A 26,784-nucleotide genomic window follows, 5' to 3' on the forward strand; every position below is an offset into this window, starting at 1 on the left:
AGTACTGGTTCAACTGTTTTTCTACTCAGGAGCCTTTCAACTCTAAAATTTTGTGTTTCTGTGAAGAGGACAGCCATAGGGCATGGGGAAGAGTTCTTCTGTTTCAAGTATATGGTACATGATGTGGAATATTCTGTGAAATAAATCTGAAAAGGTAAGCTGGAACTAATCTGTGTAGGTGCTCATATTTCAGAAGAAATTTAGCCATTGAATTTTTTGGCAATTGGGGTTAAGTGACTTGCCCAGGGTCACACAGTTAGTAAGTGTCAAGTGTTTGGTCTGAGGCCAGATTTGAACTCAGGTCCTCCTGACTTCTAGGACAGTGCTCTATCCACTGTGCCACCTAGCTGCCCCACCACTGAAGTTTTTTAAGCAGGAGAGTAACACAGTCTTACCTATTCATTAGGACAGTAGTGTTATGGAAAACCAATTATAAGGAGGAAAGACTGTAAGTAGTGAGAAAGGTTAGGATCCTTTACAATTGTCAAGGTGAAAGGTGAAAAGGGTAGGGGTGTGGAAAGGAGATAATTAATATAGAGATATTTCAAAGGTAAAATCAATAAGATTTGAAAATTGGGAGGATGTGAGTGATGGGGAAAAGTTGGGAGTTGAATATGACTGGGGATTTTGAGCCTGAGTAACTAGAAGGATGGTGGTAGTATAATCAACAGTTTTAAAGAAGTTGAAGAGTCAACAGATTTTAGGGACAAGATGAAAAGTTCGGCTTTGCAAGTTTGGAATTTGAGCTATTGGAAGGTCAGTTGGAAAAATATGACATACTATGATATTGGAAATAAATATTTGGGAGCCATTCACACTAATGTCAGAAGCAAATGATTCCTTTTTATGTTAGCAAAATAACCTGAAAATTAAATGGTTGCCCACAGACTGGGGAACGGATAGACAAACTCCGGTTTATGAATGTAATAGATAATTCTTGTTCTATAAAAAAAAAATTTGAAATTCAGAAAAAATAGTAGGGCTTGTGAGAACTGAAGCAGTGTGAAGCAAATATGTTATATACAATGACATGTGGAATTATAAATTGACATAACATACAGAAACAACAGTATGAGACATAGGAATTTAGAGAAATGTAATGAGTAATATCAACTTTGGCCTGACTATAAAACATACCTTCCTTCTCTTGGGAAAAAGGTGATGACCATGGTAGGGAATGAGGTATATATTCTGTCAGCCATGATCAAGTTTGTTTTTCTTTAGCTGTATTTCTTTGTTACAAGGAAAGGTTCTATTGGAGGGTATTTTGGAGACATAGTAGCAAAGGGGGAAAAGCAAACCTGGGCTTTTTTTTGGTGGGGGTTAGGCAATGGGGTTAAGTGTGTAGCCCAGGGTCACACAGATAGTAACTGTTATATGTCTGAGGCCAGATTTGAACTTAGGTCCTCATGAATCCATGGCTTGTGCTCTATCCACTGTACCACTTAGCTGCTCCTAACAAACCTGTTTTTAAAAGTCAGTGGGTATCTGGGGAGAAAAAATGTCAAATCTAAATGAAAAATAAGTAAAAGAATGGGTTAGAATTAAGAAAACAAGATATTTGGTATAATTTCCCCAGAAATAAAAAGTTAAAATCGATTTTCATGTTAACAATATGATTTATCAGATTAGATTTGATGTCAGTCATTTGGGTTACTCCTATAATCAAAGATTTTATAAAATAGGAAAAAGATATTTATGATGAAACATGTATGTGATTGTGATACTATATTTCCTTTTAAGTTCAAAGAATTTCTTCCTTCAACCATCTCCATGGTTTAACCCATAAAAATACAGTTTTCCATAAAGAGAATCCTTAAGACAGTCACAAATGTTATTTTTTTTAAAAGAACACATATTTAAATCACTATGTTTCCAGAAGTCAATAGCCCTCATTTAAAAAGGATGGCAGTGGAAAGAGGGAAAAAATTTCAAGAATGCCAAATTACCACATGTTGTTCAACAAGGGAGATAATTTTAGCTAGCTGATTATTTAGAGATGGAAGCACAACATCTTGAAAGAAATATACTACAGCTTTCAGTACAGTAGTAGGAACCAACAGATTGCTGGGGCCAGTGGTGTTGTTACTCTCAGTTCACCAACTTTATGTTACAAGCAAATTAAATTTCAAGAGCTTCCAAGGCATAAAAGTGAAATCTCAAGTGACTAATTATAGAAATTAATCTCTATGATGCAACAGGTTCCCACTTTGGATGAGCATTCCACAAAGACTTTTTGTGTCCTAATTCAAACACTCACAGTTATAGGCTTCCCTTATATCTAAAATTAATCATTGTTTCTAATATATTTGCTTTGATATTTCAGAAACACAGTTAGAGAAGATTTTTTTTTTTTGCTTTTAACTACTAGATACCTTATGTTTTCAGGAGAAGAACTAGGTCCCTTAGGAATATGGTAGCTTCTTGAGACCAGCTGGTACAGGTTAAATAATTATACTCTGTAATTAAATTAGACTTAGGCATTTTGTACTCCATTGCCATGTGTTCTACCAAGTACCTACTTTTTTTTCCTTCTCTTTTTTCTCTTCTTCTTGAAAGAAAAATTGAGGACTGAGTATGGTTAAAATTGCATTCAAATGTTGTTAAAGGTTAGAAATTTTATTCTTAAGGTTTAATTCAGAATCACATTTTAGCTAACGTGGTCTACAGTTATGCTCGACTACAAGTAACCTTTTAAAGTGTATTATTCATTTAAAGTCTGTTATTTACAGGGGTAAATGTATAGGTTAGCCCCACTCCAAAGTTTACCATCCCTACTCTCATAGCACTAAAAACACCAAGCATTAGTGTGTGTGTGTGTGTGTGTGTGTGTGTGTGTGTGTGTGTGTGTGCGCTTCTATTCATAAGAGAATTGGAGTTAGAGAACTGTCCAGCACTCAGTAATTTTTTTAGACAGTAGTTTTATTCCCAGACTCAGTGACTACAGTTATTTTAAAGCCTAATGTATCTACTCACTACACCAAATCTTTTTATCTCCATGCTCAACTATCTTGCTTCCCCTAATTCCTGGCATCCTTGTACTTTGAAATATAAAGGGGGAGGGAAGATGCAATGGTTGGGAATACAGAGAAACTTCCGCATATCATGGTACTCCATTTCATTGTTTTTGGAAAGCTTTTTAAGAATGTTCCTATTGACAGTAACATTCTCGTTAATTTATCTAATTCATCCTTATTTTTCATGAGTCTCTGATAAGCATTCTTTATTTTAGGCTTCATTTGGAATGCCTTATTCTTTTCCCCACCCAAATCCTAACCATCCTTCAAAGCCCAGCTCATTTAATGCTCCCAGGAAGCCTTGCTTGACTGTTCTAGTCCTCACTGAGTACTTCCATCTAAACACTTCCAAAGGAAGGAAACTATGTCACACAGTTTAAACATGTAACTAAATGCTGACTTGTATTTTTTGCCATTGTTTTCATATAACTTTGATGACTAAACTAGATTTTAAACTCCTGTAGGGCAGAAAGCTAGGTCTTATCCATTTGTACCCTTCACAGTACCTACCACAACTGATCTCATTGTTGGGACTTACTGAGCACTTTTGACCACTACATACCAATAAATGTTTATTGACTAACTCAATACATCATCTCAGTGTGAAAATGAGATTGAGGAGAATTGTTGGACCTAACCAAATACAATTCACTAATCTTTTATTAAGTGCCTACCGTGGGCCAGACATTGTGCTGAGTGCTAGGGGTATAAAAACAGGCAAAAGACAGTCCCTGTCCTCAAGGAGCCCGCAATCTAATTGGCGAGACAACATACAAACAAATATCTGCAAAGCAAGCTATACAAAGTATAAATAGGTAATAATTTACAAGCAAGGCACTGAAATTAAGAGGGATGGGGAAAGGCTTCTTATAGGAAATGGGATTTTAGTTGGGACCTAAAGGAAGTCAGAGCTGAGGAGTGAGAGCATTTCAAAAATAGGGGACAACCAGAGAGAATATTTGGAGCTTAGAGATGGAATGTCTTGTTTGTGGAAGAGCAAGCAGACAAGCATCACTGGATGAAAGGGTATATGTTGGGGAACAAGGTTTAAGAAGACTTGAAATGTAGGAGGGCTAGGTTACGAAGGGCTTTGAATGCCAAATAGAACATTTTATATCTGCACTTGGAGGCAATATGAAGGCATTGGAGTTTACTGAAGGGGTGGGGTATGACTTGATCAGACTTGAGTTTTAGGAAAATCACTGTAGTGGCTGAATAGAGAAGGGGTTGGAATAGGAGAGACTTGAGGCAAGACAGACCTACCAGTAGGTAGTAATCAACGTGTGAAATGATGATTGCCTAGTCACTTCCCTATTAGCTCTGTGCCCAGAGAATTACAAATGCCCATTATTTCTTAAAGATATACATACTGATGGACTGACCTGGTGGGCAATAAAATAGCAGTAATTAAGGTGTGAAATGATGAGTGCCTAAAGTAGAGTGGTGGCAGTGTCAGAGAAGAGAGCATATTTGGGAGGTGTTTCAAAGGTGAAATCAAAAGACCTTGGCAACAGTTTGGATATGGGGGGGGGGCTGAGAGATAGTGAGGAATCCAGGATGACTCCTAGGTTTTGAGCCTGAGGGACTAGGCGGATGATGTTGCCCTCTACAGTAATAGGGAAGGTAGGAGATGAGGATGGTTTAGGGGGAAAGATGAATCTTCTTTTGAACATATTGAGTTTAAAATGTCTACTAGACAGACAGTTTGAGATATCGGAAAGGCATTTGGTAATGTAAGGTTGGAGATCAGCAGAGAAAGAGAGGGGCTGGAAAGGAAGATTTGAGAATCATCTGGATAAAGGCAATAATGAAATCCTTGGGAGCTGATGAGACACCAAGGGAAATAGTATAGAAGAAGAAGAGAAAAGGACTCAGGACAGAAAAGAGAGAAAAAATTCATGCTGAAGATGATACAGTTTGAAAGGAACTCAACAATTCATTTAAAGATACCTCAAATACAGAAAGATTCTAAAATAATGGAAATCTCATGGAACAACAACAACAACAACAAAAGATGAATGAATGAATGAATAAAAGGTAAAGCATTCATTAAGTACTTACCACATGGAAAGCACTGTGGTAAGTACTTGAGATATAAATAGAAAAGCAAGACAATCTCTACTGTCTGGAAGCTCACATTCTAAAGGGGGAGACAACATATTTAGGAAGTTTCAGGAGCAGGGAAGAGGGAAAGGTCCAGTGGTAAGTGGAGAAGCAAGGCATATTAGGTAAGGTATCTTCTTAAGTGTCATTTTCATTGATAAAACACCATCTGTTTGAATCATCTGACAGTGATAAAATTTTGTTGATGAGGTCTTTCTTTGGAAGTCTTCAGGATCTGTGGCTTCTGAGGAGGAGATGTCTGCAGCACCTGTAGAAATGATTGCCAGGTCAAGACTCTAAAAAGGTTGCCCCCCTGAATTATAGCTGCAGGCCCTTGCTAAAAGCAGAGTGAGTGGTGTGGGAGGCACTGTTATTTCTGGGGCTCGTCAGCTTTCCTGCCTGCCAGTAGTACTGGTCTCTGTTACCACAGAATATGTGTTCTTAACCTTTTTTGTGTGTGTCAAGGACACTTTGGCAATTGGGTGAAGCCTATGGACCCCTTTTCAGAATAATGTTTTAAAATTCATAAAATGAAGGATTAGGATTATAAAATAAAACAATTATATTGAAGTTGAATATATTGAATATATTGAAAAATATATTCTCCCCAGATGAGCACATGAAGCTGAATAGAAAGCCCAACAGGTCAGTCCATCAATATGTATATCTTTAACAAATAATGGCCATTTATAATTCTCTAGGCACAGAGCTGAGAGGGAAGCGACTAGGCAAGATTGTGTTTAGAAAATCTTACAATTTTTAATGATAACAAACAGATACCCACCATAAAAGAGCATTTCTTTAACATCAATATCCTTGCAATTCTATGACTGTGAATCATGTAACAATGCAATTTCAGTCAGACATGGTGGCCCATGCCTATAATCTCAGCTACCAGGGAGACTGAGGCTGGCAGAGCTTTTGAATTCAAGAGTTCTGAGATGCAGTGACTTATACAAATTCAATGTCTGTACTAAGTTTGACATTAATTTAGTGACCTTCCACTTAGGATGGAGGAACAAGGTTGCATGAGGAGGGGCAACCCAGCCTAGCTCAGAAGCTAGTCAAAGCTCCTCTGCTGAGAAGTAGTGGGATCAGGTCAGTAAGTAACCCTTGCACTTCTAGCCTAGGTGAGATCAGGAAACCTAGTCTTTAAAAAATGCATATTTAAATTAAAAATGCAGAATCATTTCAATTGAATTAAAAATACAAGCAACCCAAAAGTCAATGAAATGACATGTGGCAGGCATAAACAGGCCACAATATGTTGGACAGGAAAACACATGCATAAAAAAATTACTAAATATATATGAGAAACAATATGGCATAGTAGACAGAGGTCTAGCCTTAAACTCAAGAAGACCAGGGTTTGAGTCTTGACTCTGACACAGATTGAATATGTGGACCATATGCAAGTTCCTGAACCTCTCTATGCCCTGGCAAACTCTCTAAACTGAAAGTTAGAGATAAGTTGCTGATCTGCCTCAGAGAAGGAAGTTTAAATTCCCTACATTGATGAAATTACACATCTAGAATATTTTTTAAAGACTAGAAAAAGAGGAAGTCCTAGCAAGTAGTAAGAATAAGGAACAACAGATGGTCAATGTGAAAAATAGAATTATTCCAGAATAATAAAAAAAAAGCTTCAAATGTATGGTACTAAGGGGTTTATTGGCAAACATGGACAAGAATGGAGAAGGATGTGAATGTGTTACAATCTTCAGAAGAGAAAGCAAGTGCACAAATGGATGAAATCCCCAATCTTTGAAATATTGAGACAAGTACAGGCATACTTCAGAGATATTGTGGGTTTGGTTTCAGACCACCACAATAAAGCAAGTCATAATTTTTTTTTGTTTTTCAGTGCATATAAAAGTTATATTTATACTATACTGTAATCTATTAAGTATGTAATAGCATTATGTTTTTTAAAAAGTACATACCTTAATTAAAAATACTTTATTACTGAAAATGCTACCCATCATCGGAATCTTCACCAAGTTATAATATTTTTGTTGGTGGAAGGTCTTGCCTTGATATTTATGGCTGCTGACTATTAGGGTGGTGGTTGATGAAGGTTGTGGTGGCTCTGGCAATTTCTTAAAATAAGATAGCAATGAAGTTTGCCTCATCAATTAACTCTTCTTTTCTCTTGAGCACTTAGAGGCCATTGTGGGCTTATTAACTGGCTTAATTTCAATATTGTTGTGTCTCAGGGAATAGGAAGGCCCAAGGAGACAGAGAAAGACAAGAACAGCCAGTCAGTGGAGCAGTCAGAGCATATACAACATTTATCAATTAAGTTCATGGTCTTCAATGGTGTGGTTCATGGTTCCCCAAAACAATTACAATAGTAACATCAAAGATCACTGATCAGAGATAACCATACCAGATGTAAAAATGATGGAAAGTTTAAAATATTTTCAGAAATGACAAAAGGTGATACAGAGACATTATGTGAGCACATGCTATTAGAAAAATGGCACTCATAGTCTTGCTCTACAAAAGGTTGCCACAAATCTTCAATTTGTAAAAAAACACAATTATCTGCAAAGCACAATAAAGTGAAGTGCAATGAAATGTGGTCTACCTGTATGACCACCTTACTTAAAGTACTACCTTCTGCCTTACTTTTCAATTTTCAGGCAGGTACCTTTTTTCTCACTCTCTTTGACTTTCATTCCACTCTAAGCGGATTCTTCCATCACTTTCCCAAACCCCTTTATTCTAGTCAGAACTTTAAATTCATTGGATCAAGATGTGAATACTAATGGAGTTAGTAGTGGGTAGGAGGAAAACATAGTAGAACAGAAGACTCATTATTTCTCAGCAGGTTATGCTGGCTTCTTCTCTAGTCTTTACTGACTCAAGATAGTCATCATCCCAGAAGAGACCCTTAAACTAAGCTCTAAAAATTGCACATACTTCACGCAACACAAGAAAACCATGCATACCTGTCTAAGTTAGTCAGTTTTGTAACAGTGCCATTTAAAACAACATTTATAGCATGCATGGGATTCACAAGTGCAATGACTTATTTTAAGAAATTCTGCATGGAGACCTGGACACTCTAGCTATTCTTTAGGACTGTAAATCTTTGGCCCATATTTCCCAAAACTAGAGCCAGTTGGGTGAATGTGCAGACATTACTCAAATGGAAATGAGCCACATAATCTTAAGAACCAAAAATTCCAAGCAGCTAGAGCCTTTTAAACACGCTGAGATCCCATCAGATTTCTAAAAGAAAATTAATAACTGAAGTCATCCAAACAACCATGCTAAGGTTCATGAATTCCTCCTACATAGCATTCCAACAGGCAGACACAACAACAGGAGTGCAGTAACATGAGGACAAAATTAAGAGTAGCAGTACTGAAAGATGGTGAAAATGAGATTTTTAGAAATGATTAAATTATTTTTATAACTTGACATAATGTGTGTTTTTTTTTCTGGTTATACAAGCTGAGAAACCTTAGAATCCACAGGATCATAGATCTAGAGGAAGAGGGCTTAGAGGCCATTAAGTCCTACATCCTAATTCTATAGAAGGCAAAACCGAAACCAAGGGAGAGTGATTTTGTTCAAAGTCATACAGGTTGTAAGGCTTTAGAGCTGGGATTTGAACTCAGGTGCTTTGATACCAAATCTACTTTCTACCACACCTTAATACTTCCCTTTAATAGTCCAAGTTAAAAAAAGAAAAGTATAACCCTGTTTACCCCCTATCCTCTGTAACACACTTTGCCAGTAAGCAAAACCTTTTAAAAAATGACTCGTCTCCATTTAGAGATGCTTAAAAGAAATATGCTTTTTAAGCTCATCATTACTTGGTCTCTCCCAAAAATCATGGATGTTCCTTAAGAATCAGTAACTTTTTCATTCATTTATTCATTCAAAAAGTGTTTACTGAGCACCTATTAAATGCAAGATATTGTGAGGGAATGCAAAAATGATTTATACAAGTTCCCTGAAAATATCACAGCTACTTAATACCTTTATTTTGATCTTTTGTTCTGTGACCTATTTCCAATCTCCAAGTCTATCTCCTCCATCCTTTCTTTTTTGTAAAGCAATTAAGGTTAAGTGACTTGCCCAGAGTCACACAGCTAGGAAGTATTATGTGTCTGAAGCCAGATTTGAACTCAGGTCCTCTTGACTCCAGGGCCTGTTTTCTATCCACTGCACCACCTAGCTGCCCGCATATCTCCTCCATTCTTGCTTTATTTGCCTGCAGAGACAGCCTTGACCCCAGATCTTTCACAAGCTTTTATGTTAGAATCATTTATCCCTCTGACCTTCCTCCATTTTCAATTTGCTAATCCTCATCACTCAGCAAACTTAAAGTTTAGTTCCAATGCCATCTCATACATGAGGTCCTCTCTGATTGCCACCCCCACCCCTACTGCTTCCTTGCCTCCATTATCTTGTATTTATTTGGTATATTTTTGCATGTACTAGTATAGGAATAAAAGTCCCTAAGAGTAGGGACTTTTATTTTTGTATTCATATCACCAGTGCCTATCAAAGAATAAGTGCTTAATTAATGCTTTTTGATTGAGTGATTTAATTTCACCATGTCTAACAATGGATTATCACAATGTCACAACAGAAAGTCACCATTTAAAAAAAATTCTTTCACTATACATTTATGGTACACAACTTTAACTTGCTCTTATTACTTGAAAGTATTTCTACTTTGATAATTTTCCAATATCATTTCTGATAGTGATTATTTCAAACTTTCATAGTGTAATAAAATTATGTTAAATAAAATTACTTTGAAAAAAATAATTAATAGATTAAATAAGTTACTCTTAAATAACTGATGAGTTAAAGAACAAAATCATAGAACCAATAGAAAATGTCATCAAAGAAAATGAAAAGGAGGCAATATATCATAGCTTTGGAGATTCAGCTAAAGTGGCTTTTAGGGGAAATCATATATCTCTATATTCTCCCATCAGTAAAGGAGAGAAAGAATATATAAATGAATTGAGAATGCAATGAAAAGAGAAAAGCAACAAACAAACAAAAAAACTAAACATCAAAATAAAAATTCTGAAAAATCAAAGGAGAGGGTAACAGAATTAAAGGCAACCCCCTCAAAACCTGAAACCAACATTAAATTGGTAAATATAAGTAAGAGTTGGTTTCCTGGTGTGGAGAGGGGGAAGGAACAAACTAATAACTCTAGTTACTAGTATAAGAAGTCAACAAACTAAAAAAATATTATTGGGAAAACTGGAAAGCAGACTGGCATAAACTCGTTATAGATCAATATCTCATACCATATATCCAGATAAACTCCAAATGAATATGTGACAGATATATATAGAAACATTGTAAACAGATTAGAGGAGAAAGGAAGAAATCACTTTTTAGATCTATGAATGGGAAACCGTTTATGACCAAAGGATGAAGAGGATCACAAATGATAAAATGGACATTACATAAAATTAAAACAGATTTTACACAAATCAAACCAATGCACCTGAAATTAGAAGGGAAGCAGGTGAGTGGCAGGGTGTGTGTGAAGGAATTTTCATAGTGTATTTTTCAGATAAAGATTTAATGTGTGGGATATATACATATGGAATTAATTCAAATTATAAGAATATAAATCATTCTCCAATTGACAAACATTCCAAGTGTGTAAACAGGTAGTTTTCAAAGGAAGAAATACAAACCATCAATGGACAAATTTTAAAAATGCTTCATATAATTATTAGAGAAATGCAAATTAAAGTCTGAGGGTGGCATCAGATTAACAAACCTGACAGAAAGAAAGGAAGGAAGGAAGAAAGGAAGGAAGGAAAAGAGAAAGAAAGAAAGAAAGAAAGAAAGAAAGAAAGAAAGAAAGAAAGAAAGAAAGAAAGAAAGAAAGAAAGAAAGATGACAAGTATTTGAGAGGCTGCAGGAAAACAAGCACAATTATGCACTATTGGTGGAGCTGTGAATTGGTCCAGCCACTCTGGAAAGCAATTTGGAACTAAGCCTAAAAACTTACTAAACTATGTATATCCTTTTACCCAATGACACCACTGCTAGGTCTATACTCAAAGAGATAAAAGGAAAAGGAAAAGGACCTGTGTATATAAAAATATTTATAGCAGCTCATTTTCTGATAGCACAAGACTGGAAACTAAGGGAGTGCTCACTTTATTGGGGAATGACTGAACAAATAATGGCACATGAATGTAAAGGAATATTATTTATTATGCCATAAGAAACAGTGAAAGAGATGGTTTTAGAGAAATAAGGGGAGACTTATATAAGATGATACAGTAAAGTGAGTAGAGCCAGGAGAACTAATTCTCTCACTCTCTCTTTTTCTCTGAACATACACACATATACATACATACATACACATGCAGACACACACACACACACACACATGAACAACACTGTAACAACAAACAACAACTATGATTCCAGAGGATGATGATGAAATGGGCTACCAACCTCTTGACATAGTGATGTTGGGCTCAAATTGCAGAATGATATATACATACTTACACACACACACACACATGCACACACACACATGTGTACGTACATGTGTATTTGGATGTGGTCAATGTAAGAATTTGTTTTGCTTGAAAAGTTGTTTCAAAAGTTTTGTTTTTCTCACCCCTCCCCAACCTGTGGCAACAAGATGGAAGAGAGGGAAACTGTATTTTTGTTAAAAAAAAAAACAAAGAAAATTTGTGTAAAAGAAAAAAATCATAAAAAATGATAAGCTGGAATCTGTTCCAAAGTTCCCTGGGTCATGTTAACACATACCTCTTTATTAATAAAGCAGTATCTTTGAGTATGAAGAACAACATAAGTGCTGTGCAAACACTTTGAAGCACTAGCATAGTGGGATAGGATTTGTAGATCATTTTATTTTAGCTATTCTGTATAAGGTTTTCATCATATGTTGTGATATTTCACAGGAAATGACCTGACCTTGAAATATACATGTTATGCAAAAATGCATTGTCATAACAGGTTTTTGTTGTCTATATTTTGTTTGCCTCCAGGCCCAGTTGTCAGCATTCTATTTCCATAGCTGAACATTATTATGGTTTTTTTTCCACAATGGGGAAACTTGTACATAAAAATCTAGTTGTTAAGTGAGAAGGTACTATGAGATGTTATCTTTTTCTCTTTTTTGCTTGTTCAGATTTTTGTGTATGTATACCCACCAGCTTTTGAATGAAAATTGCTTTTTAATTCAATAAAGAAGACAGGATAACTCAAGATTATGTACTCTTGATCTGTGAAAGATAGGTATTATTTTATCATTGAAATGAAGTTTTATAGCTTTAACAATCTATTGCTTTTTAACTGCACTTGGAGTCCTTGGTCTGGAATTTCTAATAATAAACAAAAGTAAAACATTGATGTGAAAATAAGAATAATAATATTCCTTGTCTCACATAACCATCCAGGGTCTGTTTTGGGACTATCACAATTTGTCCCGTGTGTAGGTATCAACAACAAAAGAAAGGGAGCTATTAGATCTGATGAAAGCACTTGGGTTAAAAACAAAAGATTGAATATAGGATAAAATTTATTTTATCCTTGGTGTTATCTTTGATTCTCTATTTTTCTTCAATTCTCTATCTAAATAGTTATCAAATCCCACTTATTTAATCTCACAACATTCCTTGTAACTTTCCCCTCCTCTTTCTTCCTTCTTATCACAGGTCTTCATTATCACTCTCTGGGACTACTGAAATAGCTTCTTAAAAGTTCTTCCCACTTCTGCTTTACCTTCCACCTTCCAACTCATGTCTGTAATGAAAGTGACTTCAGTGACTCTATTATGCACTGAGTAAAGTTCAAAATATTTTTTGGCATTCAAGACATTTCACAATCTGAACTACTACAACAATAACAACAAATACCTTGACTTCTTCAGATGTTTGCTTCATCCTATTACTATGGACATATGCTACTACTATAAATGCAGATCTTAAAATATTCTAGAGAACTCAACCAATAAACTGTCCTGGAACTAGAGCATTGTCACAGAGCAACCATTGCACAGAATCACCTAGCTATAACATTAATCCATAAAAACTAAGTGACAGCGTTCTAATAGGTATTTCCATGCCAAATATTTAGAATCTCTAAGCAGCATATAATGAAAAACTATCATTTAAATAGCACTTTTAAGTTTGCAAAATACTTGATGCATTCTTTCCCCATAGAACATTAAATATAAAAGAATCATAGCAATAACAAAGAGCATACAAATTTTCTCGGGGAGGGGTATGAAATAATGACTTTTTGTTTCTGGGTCACATAATCTATTAGATGGAAGACCAGACATTTTTTCCAATACTTTTAAAAGCCACCCCAAATAGGAAATTATGCACAAAAGTTAACATATTACAATGATCTCCATAGGCCAAGGTAACAAGAAATCTAACTAGGTAACAGCCTTACGAATTAACTACAGAGAATGCTAGTCTCCAACTTTCTCACTTTGCCCTCCTTCCTCCCCCAACGAATCTGTCCCTTGTATATTGCTCTGAGATCCACTCAGGAATAATTTTCCTTGATGGTGCAGTAGACTCTGCTGGCATATCCTGCCCTTTATCTCCACCCACATTCCACAGCAACAAACAGTACACCTCAAGTCTGCCCCCCTCCCATTTATAAAAGGAGGGAAGTAAAGGAAAGAAGGAGTGGGCTCTACCTGGGGCTGCAGTGCTGGGCAACAGGGCTCAGCCTGGGGCAAGGTGCTAAGACATCTTGGGGTGGGGGGGGGAAGGGGGATGAGGGTGAGGTGGTGTGCCAGGTGTGAAGGAAAGGGTTTTGACATCCAGTTGGAACCATTTTTGTTCTCTCCTCCCATCTATTGAAACTAGCAAAAACTGAAATTCTCAACCTAGGAGGCTGAAAAATCTTTGATTCACCATCGAAGGAGATAGAATCAAAAAGTGAATAATAACAAAGTATAAGGGGGAAAAAAGATTGAAATTATCAAAAATCTCAGAGGGAAAAAAACTTTATTAAAATCCTATAGGACCAGTAGATCAATCAACAAGGAAGGTATTAAAACAGAAAGTAAGATTACCACCAAGACATCTAAATGAGCACCCATATCTCTAAATAAATATTGTAAGACAAATGAAATCAAACTAATATCAGATGAGGTAGAGGACCTTGTGGTTCCTAAGAAAGAATAAAACTGTAGCAGAATGTTGCCAAATAATTTAAAAGAGAAATCAGAATTAAAAAAAAAACGTAGAAGGGAGCAAATGTAAGAATTTTTGGTCTGCACTGAAGAAATAATTTATAGAATAGAAAAATGTGACTACACAGTGGTGAAACTCTCCAAAGAAGTAAAAGAGAGAATAACTGATTAGAAATCCAAATACATTGAAGTGGAGGATAATCTGGGAGAAGCAAAAAGTAACATTTTAAAAACACATAATCTCTATAGTAACAAAATAGCACTCAATAGAACTCAAAAACACATATATAGAGATGACTTTAAGTGTAACAGGCCTTTAAGAGAAGATGACATGTCAAAAAACCTGAACACCCTAATGCAAGAAATAATACCCTAATCAAGCCAATGATAAACAATGAAAGAAAAATACCTTCTGTAGTCTCTTAGGAAGGGGCTATGGGAGACTAGGTGAAGTGGTAAAGGATTGTAAAAGGAAGAAAGAAAAGGAGAACATTTATTCACTGGAAGAAGGAGGTCCCATTGAAGAACACTCCCATGGGGATAGAGATACATTCTGTAATGAAAGACAGGGTGATTTTCAGAGAAATAATTTCCTTTAAGAGTGTTGTGCCTTCATGTATATTATTATACCTCAAAAGGGGAATCAAAGCTCCTGAGGTCAACCAGCATCCAAAAGATAGAATGGCATGACCCCAGAGAGGAGATTTCATAGCAAATGGGAAATAAAATGATGATAAGGAAGGCAGGCTGTAAAAGTAGAACACAGAATAAAGAATATAGTGAAGTTTCTACCATGGACAATAATACTTCTATCCTCACTACTTCTTGAAGAAATGTACACTTCTAGGAGTGAGGCACAACAGAAAAAAAGCAGATAAAAAGTCTTTCAGAAAGTACAACACTCATTTATACTTAAAACCCTAAAAAGTAGAGATATAGAGGGATTTTTATTAATATAATAAGAATATCAATCTCAACAAAAGCAAATAGCTTTTCTAATAAATACAGGAATAAATCAAGGATACTCATTCTCCCCATCATTATTTTATATAGTTATAGATAAGCTAGCAACTGCAATAAGACAAAATAAAATAAAATATCTATGAAGATAGACAAAGAGGAGATAAGATTATCCCTATTTTCTGATATGATATTTACTTAGAAAATCCTAGGTAATCCACAAAGGCAATTATTGAGACAACAGTTTCAGCAAAGATCCAGGCTACAAAATACCCTCCCCCCAAACCACACAGAATTTCTGTATTCTTGTCTTTTGGATTTTGCTATTATTATCAAGAATAGAAAAGTAAATTCTACTGAAAACTAAAAAATGCATAAAATATTTGGGGGTCAATCTACCAAAGCATACAAAATGCTTTTACAGATTCAATTAAAAAATAACAGCAACATAATTAGCTGGATGACTATTCAGTGCTCCTTGTGAGGCTATGTGAACAAAAAATGACAGTACAATCAATGTTAATTTACAGTTTTAATGCTATGCTATAATTCTAAAAGTATATATAGTTACTTATAACTATATATAATTATCTAAACTATATATAAACTATCAAAAATATACTTTACAGAATTCAATAAAATAATAAAATTAATTTGGACTAAGAAAGTGTTAAAGACAGGAATGAAAGGGGAATACCATTTCTAGACTTCAAACTAAATTACAAAGCAACAGTCATTAAAACCATTTGGTATTGGTTAAAAAGAGGATTAGATCATTGAAATAGACTAGAAAAGGGAGAAATCACAAATAATGGAACTCAATAGCTCAGGGTTCAATAAACCCCCAAACCCAAATTACTTAGGAAATAACTCCCTATTTGATAAGAACTTAGAAAACTGGAAAGCGGTCTGGAAAAAAGTAAACTTTGAGTAATATCTTATACCATATTCTACCTGACTTGAATATTAAAAATCATACCTTAAAAAATAGAAGAGAAGCAGACCTTTCATAGCTATGCATGTGAGATGTATTCCTAACCAAAGAAAGGAGAAAAACAATACCAAAAGATAAATAATTTTGATAACATGAAATTGGAAAGCACTCTCACAAGCAAAAATAACGTATCTAGGATAAGAAGTGAAACAAAAGACTGGAAAAATATTTTTATCAAATATTTTTAAAAGGGCTTGATACCCAGAATATATAAACATCTAACATATCTAAGACCAAAAGTCACTCACTGGTAGACAAGTGATCAAATGATATGAACCAACAGTTCCCAAAAGTAGCACCACAAACTAACAGTCACGTGAAATAATGCTCCAAATCACTAATAATAAAAAGTTTCATCTCATGGTCGGAAAACTGGTAAAGATGAGGAGAAGAGGGGAATAGTAAATTTTAGAGGTGTTGTCAGATGGTAGGCACATTGGTACATTGTGAGTAGTGCTGTGAATCAGTTCAATTTTGGAAAGCAATTCAGAATTAAGTAAAGTGATTAAATGTCCCCACCCCTTGACCAAGAGACTCCATCATTAGACACACATGATAAGGAAGCAAAACAAAACAAAACAAAAGTCCGCATGTATTTTTAGCAGCACATTTTGCAGAGAACAGGAAAGAAAGTAGTCATCTTTCAACTGGGGAACGACTAACAAATTGTAGTACATAAAGGTCATAAAATATTCCTTTGCTACAAAAATGAGCAATATTTTGAAGACAGAAAACCATAAAAAGATAAAAAGGTATTAAAAATAACTGCTGCAGAATGAAATAAGCAGCATCAGGGAAAAAGGTAGACAACAACTCAACAATGTAAATGGATAGAATAACAAGGACAAAACAATCGGGCAATGTTGAAAAATTACAAAGAAAAAACATCCCCAAAGAAGAGAGCTGAGAAGACACCTCCCCCTATTCCTTTGCAGAAATGAGAGGTCCATTGGTGAGAAATACTATATACATATTTCAGATTTTTTAATGTACTGATCATTATTGCTGATTTTTACATTTTTCTTCCTCTTTTTCTTCTTTTATTATTATTATGTTTTTGTTATTGAGACAGCTCTTGGGAATGGACAGGGAGATGGAAATGGGAGAAATTTAGCTAATGTAAATACAAAAGATATAATGTAAAAAAAAAGTAAAAAAAGTTTAAAAAAAGACATGGTGGCTTTCTTGTGCCAAGGTACTTTAAAGGGCATTTAAATTCAAAAAAGAAATACCACTCTTCTTGGTGATAGCAATAAAGATGATGCAGATGCATCTCATTAAACATGTCCTCCTGAAGGCTGTGCCTTTGATGTATATATTTTTATAAAAAATAAAAACCCTAAGTACTCTAAACAAACCAGTACAAGGTCTGCTGATACAGAAAGCTAAGTGACTGAATTAATTAAATAGGGCAATGAATAACAAAATTACAAAATAATATTTTGGTATGTTTCATAATTAAAAAAAAATACTTGACCTGAAAATGAAATAGAAGAAAGTGAAGACATATCTAGTAAATACTTGACTATTCTATAGGACTAATTCTTAGTTTATCTTAAAACTTACATATTTCTAAATATGAATGGGTGAGGAACCCATTGGCCATGCACAAACATGATATATTCTCTTTTCTGTAGATATTCCTCCACACGGAGACCTCATTAGCTCTTAATGGATTAATTATCATAGGTGACAATATGTCCAACCCTAATTTCTCTCAAGTTCCACTTCCGTATCACCAACTGTCTATTGGACTTTTCAGACTCAATATCTCATATGCATATTAAACTCAACCTGACCAAATCAGAACTTGTTATCTACAGACCTTCCTTTCATATAACCTTCCTTCTTTCCCTTTACCCACCTTTCCACCATCACCCCTCCCACCAAACTCTGGTAGATTGGTGCTCCAGGTGATGGCGATTGAAATTGAGAAGCAACCTACCTACCCACCTGCTGAAAACTGATGGGAGTGCTGGATGGGGCATTGGCATGTCCCTTTCCTAATGCCCCCAGCTAAAGATTTTAGCTGAAAGACTATGTCCTTTCTAGACTGTTGGAAAATCTCTTCCAGGTCCTCTTACCATCTCGCAGGGGAAGAAAGAAACAGGAAGAGAAATGCCATCTGTCCTTTTCAGGCTGCCAACAAAAAAAGCAGCCACATGTTTGTCACCTTGACTGTAAGTCTTTCAATTCTGATGTCATTCCTATTGTTTGACACATAAAAAAAGGAAAAGTTGGCAGTAGCCAAAAGATTGGCAGTTGACAGTCCTTGCCTGATATAATTAATGAGAGGAATGCATAGTGATCGAGAGAGGGAGCTCCTTTTGCCCATAATGAGGTGGAGGCATGGTTCCCCTGTAGAAGTAGATGGGGGAGGAGGAAGGGAGAGTCATTGAATTCCCCAAAAAGAGAGACACAGACCCAGACAATAAGTAAAAACCCTCGACTAATTCAAACTTCTTGGAAGAATAACCTCGGGATAAGGGCTCTGAATGATGACCCCAGAGATACTAAAGCTCAGTGCTGCTTTCTGGGGCTTTCTTCTACTATTTTAGCCTGAGGTATTAGTAGTGAGGTAATTCAATTGCATTTGTTGTAACTGGTCACTCACTAGCTGAGTTCTTCCACCCCCTATACAAGGTATATCGGTCATCTCTATTCTCTGTTTACAAAGGCTTTACTTACCCATGTAACCTCATTCCAGCTTGCTACATGTATAGCTACTTGCTACATCATCTGTAATATAGTTACATGTGTGAGGTCATGATGTTGTTATACTTGGAGAATTTATCCTTTAAAAAAACCTTATTTTCTATGCTGCTATTAGGATTATGGTTAGTATTTTTGAAAAGATTATTTTATCTTCCTCATTTGATTGGAATTATTGGTGATGGTTTTGAATTTTGAGCCAAAATGGAATGACACCAGAAACTGATATGGTTTTATTCATGAGAATGACACTAAAGAAGGTGCATTAACATCTGCCTTGCCATTAAACCCCAAGGATCATTGGGCTTCTTCACTTGACTTGCTGCTGAAATCTTCCATATAGATTGTCTTCTTATGTTAGAATGTAAATTCCCTAAAAGCATAAATCAATTTATTTTTTCTATTTCTATCCCCAGGGCTTAGCATACTATTTTATAAGTAGTAAATGCTTAATAAAGGCTTTTTCATTCATTTCATTCATTACTAGTCCAGGTTTTATTGATTCTAGCTGGAAGAAAAGTCAACCCTTCTACTTTTGTTGTACCTTTATGTTTCAGATGTTCATTTTTACAATAGCTTTGTGTTTATTATTTATTGACTGTTTTCACATTTTAAAGTCTGTTTTAACTTTCTGTCTTTTTTGTTTGTTTGTTTTGTCTACAATGGGATTTCCCCCTCTCCAAACATCCCCACCTCTGGAAATTTTATTTTAGTTTTCTTTTCTTTTCTGTACTTTGAACAGGTTTGTAGGCCAGCTCTTTTTCGAATGGATTTTCCATCTTATTCTCATTTTCAGTATAATTAAAAAAACACTTTCTGGTTATTCTTTATAACATGTATAGCTTTGGTAACATTAAAGTCCTGCTTTTTCCATTTTATTTTTAATATGTTTTGGTATAGTTCTTATTTGCAGAGGGACAATTCTTTTTCCCATAACAAATCCACTGTTATCAGGGAAATGTTACTTATGCAAAATGTTTTCCTAGATGCTAACAATACAGTATGTTGATGAAGTTATGAGTTGGAACAAGTGTTTTGATTTACTGCATACTTCTTGCATAGTTATTTGCTAATTGAAGATATTCCTCCCCTTAAAAAATCTATTGACATTGTATTTTGAGCTTGTTTTTACATTAGTAACAATTGGCATATTTGTTTATTATTTATTTTCCATGTATTCACTGCATATAGTATCTGATTCTATGATGATAAACTTTGTACATTTATTACTTTAAGTTCCCATTACTGGTTTGCTAAATACTTTAAACTTAGAGAAATTTCTTAAAATGGTGGGTGCTAAATAGTTTTTTATTTTAGTGTCATAGGTATCAAATTGTACTGAAATTTCCAGAAAAAAAGCCAGGTGCAGAGAATTTTTCTGGTCATGGATTCCACCTCACAATCTAGGTTGCAGCAGTGGTTGTATGTGTAGACAAAGTCTTGGCCCAATTTTGGTCTGGCCCACAGAATTCCACCTATGTTGTAGTCGCCTGGTGTTCCTCATGGATTTCTGGTGTGAGTAATGGCTTGTACCTGGTTCCCTTGGTCAACAGACACTTCTTTGGATCACCAACATCAACCACAAAATTGAGGAAATTGGCAATTCTCATCAAACTGTTAGACTAAGTAACATTAAAATAAAAATTAGCATGGTTTGAATTTTAGACCTTTTGAAACACTCTTTCACTTGAATTGCATGACAACCCCGTTGGTAAAGCAGGAATTATTATAGGGATGAGACAGCTAAAGAAAAGAAAAATCAAATAACTTTCCTAAGATCATACTATCTTTTATCTATTGAAACTCCTATTCTCAAGGTCTTTTCTTTATACACACTGACCTTAAAAATCAGTCAATATAATCCTTAAAAAATCCACAGTTCCTGTTTTTGCTGTGGTTGACCTTGCCCAGAACAATTAGTCTTGCTTACAATACTATTTATGCTATAAAAACAGCCTGTTGATTTTCTGATCTTAAATATGAAAGGCGCACATCAAATCCAAGTTTAGTAACTACTAGGTAAACAGTATTCCTGAGAGGGATGTGTGTGTGTGTGCATGTATATTTAATTAATTTGAAATACAGCTTTGAAGGGAATACATTAAAATGTGAAAAATTATTTTTAGCCACATTAATTAACATTTCGAACCTTTATGTCTCTGTAAATCCTCCTCTCCCCAGAATGAATCTGCAGGGTTACTGCACAGTGTTCTGCCCTGTGTGCTGGCAGAGGCCCAGGATATACATTTTAAACTCTTCATTGTGAGAAAAAAAAGGGTGTTGTTTTGGAATCTGAAGGATTGTCAACCCTTCTACTGTCTTCTGTGTTTTGTCTCAGTAGTTGAAAAACAGTAATTTTATGGTTGTTGCACACTATTACATAACCTGTACTGTAATTAAAACAAGAAATGGACTCATGACCAGAAGGAAAGAATATGAATTACAAGCTAGGCTGAGACCATGTGCAAAAAGAATTAGGACTGGAAAGCAAGAGACAAGCTTTAGACTAGTGTGTCTTCCTTCCTGAACATATTTTTCAAATGAAATGTGCATTTTCCTTCCCTAAAACAACACTTAACTAGTAAAAAGGCTTAAGCCCTGTCAGAGACAGAGGATTATGGAGTCCTAAAAATAAAGGCATGCCTAATGGGAAATTACTTTTATTTCTATAGCAGAGAATCTATAAGTTGAAACTTTTCATTTTTCAATTTTAATGACTGATTGTTCCCTGCCTAACCAGGAAAACAGATGCACTCATTTGCTTCAGCTCAGATTTAGAGGGGATCATTTCAAAGTATTAGAAGTTACTTCAGTCTCTTTTCCCATTAAATTCTTAACCACGATCAAGAGTGATGGTGGTCAATTTGACATCCACTTTTTATACTGAACCCACACCTTAAGGACCAATTCTGAGTTGATAAACAGGTTAACAAACATCACATTCTTTTGCCAAGAGTAAGTCAGACTAAACAGAAAAGTTTGAAATTTCTTTAAATGTCTGCGTTGTTTTTTAAATGAGCTAGGAGAGCTTTCATTGGCTCTTGAAATTAATCTTCTCTTACTTTATACATACTCTGCATTTTTATTTATTGACATACTACATCTTCCTAGTGGAATGTAAACTCCTTGAGAGTACAGATTATTCCATTTTTATTTCAGTATTCGTAGCACCTAGCACAGTGCTTTGGTCACTGAAATTAATGCATGTTTGTTGACTTAAATTCCTAAAAGGAGGTAGCATGTATTTGGAACCTAGCCTTCCTGAAGAGAATTTAATGAAGGTACCAGTTGGTATTGAAATTACTGTCTGAAATAAAAGATTTTTAAGGCTTTGTGTTATTCCATTAGGAAATTTAATGACAGACTAAAAATAATGAACTCAGACTGATAAGAATGTTTGACATTTCAAAGAATGTGATTGTAGTAGAAAAAGGTAAAGTAGGTATATTGAGTTAGTCCATCTTTCCACATATATCTTGGGCAGACCTCTGTGTAAATATGGTGGGGGCTGAAGGGAAGGGGGGGGAAGGGGAATAACTCCATTTTGTTTCTATTATGGAGTGACCTGTCTGGTTTTTTTTTTTTTACAGAGCTTTGGACACAAAGGCCTGCTATCTCTACCAGGAGAGTCTTATTTCCAAGTATCAGGAATAAAAAAAAAAACGACCCAAAAGGTAGAGGGCAGTAGTAGCATTCCAACCTACTCAACAAATGTACTTTCTAATTTTAACTTCTGCAAATGTTTTCTATCAATTATGGTTTTGATAAAGTTAATAGAACAGTAGGTAAATCAAGGAAATGACTGAGACATAAAATATCTTGATTTGAGCAAGGAATTTTTTTAATTTTATTTTTTCTACCATATATCTCTATTTTTTCTTTATTATTATCAATTTATTTATTTTTAGTTTTCAACATTCACTTCTACAAGATTTTGAGTTCCAAATTTTCTCCCATCTCGCCCCTCCCCCCACCCCAAGATGGCGTGCATTCTGAATACCCCTTTCCCTAATCTGCCCTCCCTTCTATTTCCACCCCCCACTCTCACTTCTTTTATCCCCTTCCCCTTCTATTTTCTGGTAGGGCAGGGTAGATTTCCATACCCCATTGCCTATATATCTTATTTCCCAGTTGCATGTGATAACAATTTTTAACATTTGTTTTTAAAACTTTGGGTTCCAAATTTTCTCCCTTCCTCCCTCCCCACCCACCTTTATTGAGAAGGCAAGCAACTTGATACAGGTTATACATGTGTAGTCATGCAATGCACTTCCATAGTAGTCATGTTGTGAAAAACTAACTATATTTCCCTTCATCCTATTCCTCCCCCTGTTTATTCTATTCTGTCTTTCAATCCTGTCCCTCCCTAGAAGTGTTTACTTCTGATAACCCCTTCCCCCAATCTACCCTTCCTTCTATCATCCACATGCTCTCTTATCCCGTTTCCCCCTATTTTCCTGTAGGGTAAGATAGATTTCCATACCCAACTAAGCCTGTCTGTTATTCCCTCCTTAAGCCAAATCTGATGAAAGTAAAGTTCACTCATTCTCTCTCACCTCCCCTTTCTTCCTCTCCACTGTAAAAACTTGTCCATTTTGTGAGATAATTTACCCTTTTCTATCTCTCCCTTTCTCCTTCTCCCAGTATAATCCTCTCTCACTCCTTAATTTTTTTTGTAGATATCACTCGTTCATTCTTCAACTCACCCTGTGCCCTCTATCTATCTATATATACATATAATTTTTTTTCCCCTCCAACTACCCTAATACTGAAAGGTCTCATGAGTTACAAATATCATCTTTCCATGTAGGAACGTAAACAGTTCAATTTTAACAAGTCCTGAGCTTCTCTCCCAGCCCAGTGCAATAGACCTTTCCAAGCAACCATCCAGGTTGTCTTGGGCTGGAAATTTGTTTCACTGTTTTTGTGGGTTCCGCTGCTCTAGAATTTGCTTTTTTTTTTTTACAGGTATTTGGAGGGGTTTGGGGGAAGGCTGAAGCAAGTCACTGCTTTTTCTCTGCTATCTTGGCTCTGCCCCCTGAGCAAGGAATTTTTAAAAAGTCTTTTGTGATATCCTACTGACAAAATTTATAGCATTCTAGTACATTTAACTGGATGAGTAGTTGGTTGAATATTGATTATTGTCTTAAAGAGACCCTAGAAATAAATGTGTGCTCATTTCTATCATATCTAACATTTAACCATGTCTTGGGATAAAGGCATAGCAGGCAAGCTTGTTAAATTTCCAGATATGAAGAATCTATATTTTACATAGAAGAAATTAAGTGGTGCAGTATATGAAGTGTTAGACTTGGAGTCATGAACATTCCAGTTCAAATCCTGATTCAGATACTAGCTATGTGACCCTAGGCAAGTCACTTAAACTCACTTAACTTCTGATTCCTTTCACATTTACAAAATGGGGATGATTAACAGAAGCTAGCTCAAAAGATTAAGAGGATCAAATGAGATAACATAGATAAAGTCCTTTGCACATCTCAAAGTGCTAAATAAATGATAGTTATTATTATTATAAAAACTATATTAGTACATTTAGTAATATATTTTGACAAAATATAAGATCCATTTGTTTTAAAAATACCAAATATTTAAGTGCATAGGAATATGTAAATCAAAGAGCTAGAATTATCTATAATATAAACACTTTATTTCCTATAAGACCTGAGGTCAAGCAAGGATGTCCATTATAGTGACTATAGCTTGACATAGTTCTAGAAAAGCTAGCTATGAAAATGAAAAAAAAAAGAAAAGAAATTGAGAGATAAAAGGAAAAAAAAGATCATTTTTGCATATGATATGTTATAAGTAAAACATTTAATGAAACAATTGAAAAATTAATAATCAGTAAAGGAGGTTATAAAATAAACCCACATAAATTATAAGCCTCAATCATTAGGTACTATAATAACTAACCTTGTAACATGCAGCTTTTCTGTATATAGCAAAAACAAAAGCGAAAACGAAAAAGCAAAAAGAGATGGAAAAAAATTCAAAATAGCTTCAGAATGTATAGGTATGATGATAGGATGATAGGAATGAAAGTCCAAGTAACAAGATGCACATAGTAATTACGTAAATTACATAAATGCAACTATAAGACAGTATTGAAATAAAAGAATTATTTAAATAATTAAAGAAATATTAATTGTTAATGATTGGGCCATGTTATAGTGAAAGCATCCTCTTGTTGTTGTTCAGTTATTTCAGTCACGTCTGAATTTTCCTGACCCCATTTGGGTTTTTTTTTTGGTAAAGATACTGGTGTGGTTTGCCATTTGCTTCTTCAGCACATTTTACATATGAGGAAACTAGAGCAAACAAGGTTAAGTCACTTGTCCAGGGCCACACAGCTAGTAAGTATCTAAGGCTGGATTTGAACTCATGTTTTCCTGACTCTAGGCCTAAGGCCCTATCCACTGCATCACCTAGCTGCCCTGAAAGCACCATAATATGTAAAAAAATTTAGAGATTTCATGCCACATCAACTAAAGTATAAAAGGTTACTTTACAAAATGAGACAATATAATAACAAATTTAATATGGAGAAACAAAAGGTCAAGAATCTCCAAAGAAGTGATTAAAATAATTGGGAAGCAAAGAGGCCTAGCTGTATCATATCTCAAACTATACTACAAAGTAGTAATCATCAAGACTGTCCTATTTAAAAAAAAAAACATAACAGATATCAGGTTAAGCACATAAGACCAAGAAGCAGACAAATGAAAGGAATAGGAAAAGAGATACCTTTAACAATTATCAATAAGAGGGAGAATTTTGAGCAAACAAAGGATGGATGTGATTATAAAAGATAACATGAACAATTTTGACTACACAAAACTGAAAAGGATTTGCACAAAATCAATGCAGCTAAAATTAGAAGTGAAACATTTAACTAGGAAAGAAATTTTTGCAGTGTATTTCTCTGCAAAGGTCTGATTTCTAATTAATGTAAATATAGAAAAATAAGAGTAATTTCCCAATAGATGAATGGTCAAAGGATATGAAGAAGAGGAAATATAAGTGATCAAAAACTATACAAAAATGTTCTGAATCAATGATAATAAGAGAAATGTAAATTAAAAACATCTCTGAGATTCTACCTCACATCCATCAGATTGGCGAGAGGAGCTGTGGGAAAAAGCACACTAATTCACCGTTGGTAAATTCATGAATTGATCAAACCGTTACAGAAAGCAATCTAGAATTATGCAGAGTGATTAAAGTGATCTAGAAACTCCACTCTTAGGTGTATGCCCCGAAGAGGTCAATGACCAAAAAAAGTCCTCATATATAACAAAATATTTTTAGAAGCACTTTTTTATGTGGGAAAGACCTGGAAAAAAAGATGCTCATCAATTGGAAAATGGCTTAACCAATTGTGGTACGTTAATATATTGTATTGTATGAAACAATAAACAGAATGAATGTACAGAAGCATGGGAAGATTTATATAAACTGATTTAAAGTGAAGTAAGCAGAGCCAGGAAAATATTATACACAATAATTAACAAAATATAAATGGGAGGAGCAGCAACAAAATAATAGGAACTTAAGCCTGTAAAATTATAATGGCTGTTTGACCTCCAAAGAAGAAATATGAAAAGGTATCTTCCTCCAATTATTTCCTTCATCTATTCCATCCAGTATGGATATGGAACACTGCACATAATATCAGTCTTTTGACATGGTCCTGAGTTTTTCTGAACTTTTTTCTTTTTTATTCTTTATTGTAAAGGATGACTCTCTGGGCAAGGGAGGTGGAAAGCATACATTGGGAAATAGAG

General features: G+C 35.0%; 1 protein-coding gene across 1 annotated transcript in view; it reads right to left on the reverse strand.

Annotated features, from left to right (window-relative positions):
• Nucleotides 1-26,784, reverse strand: part of SNCAIP (synuclein alpha interacting protein) — a 222,245-nt gene that overhangs the window by 89,481 nt on the left and 105,980 nt on the right.

This window comes from Phascolarctos cinereus, unplaced genomic scaffold (assembly GCF_003287225.1).
Source record: "Phascolarctos cinereus isolate Bilbo 61053 unplaced genomic scaffold, phaCin_HiC Scaffold_4;HRSCAF=312, whole genome shotgun sequence".
Classification (NCBI taxonomy): Eukaryota; Metazoa; Chordata; class Mammalia; order Diprotodontia; family Phascolarctidae; genus Phascolarctos; species Phascolarctos cinereus.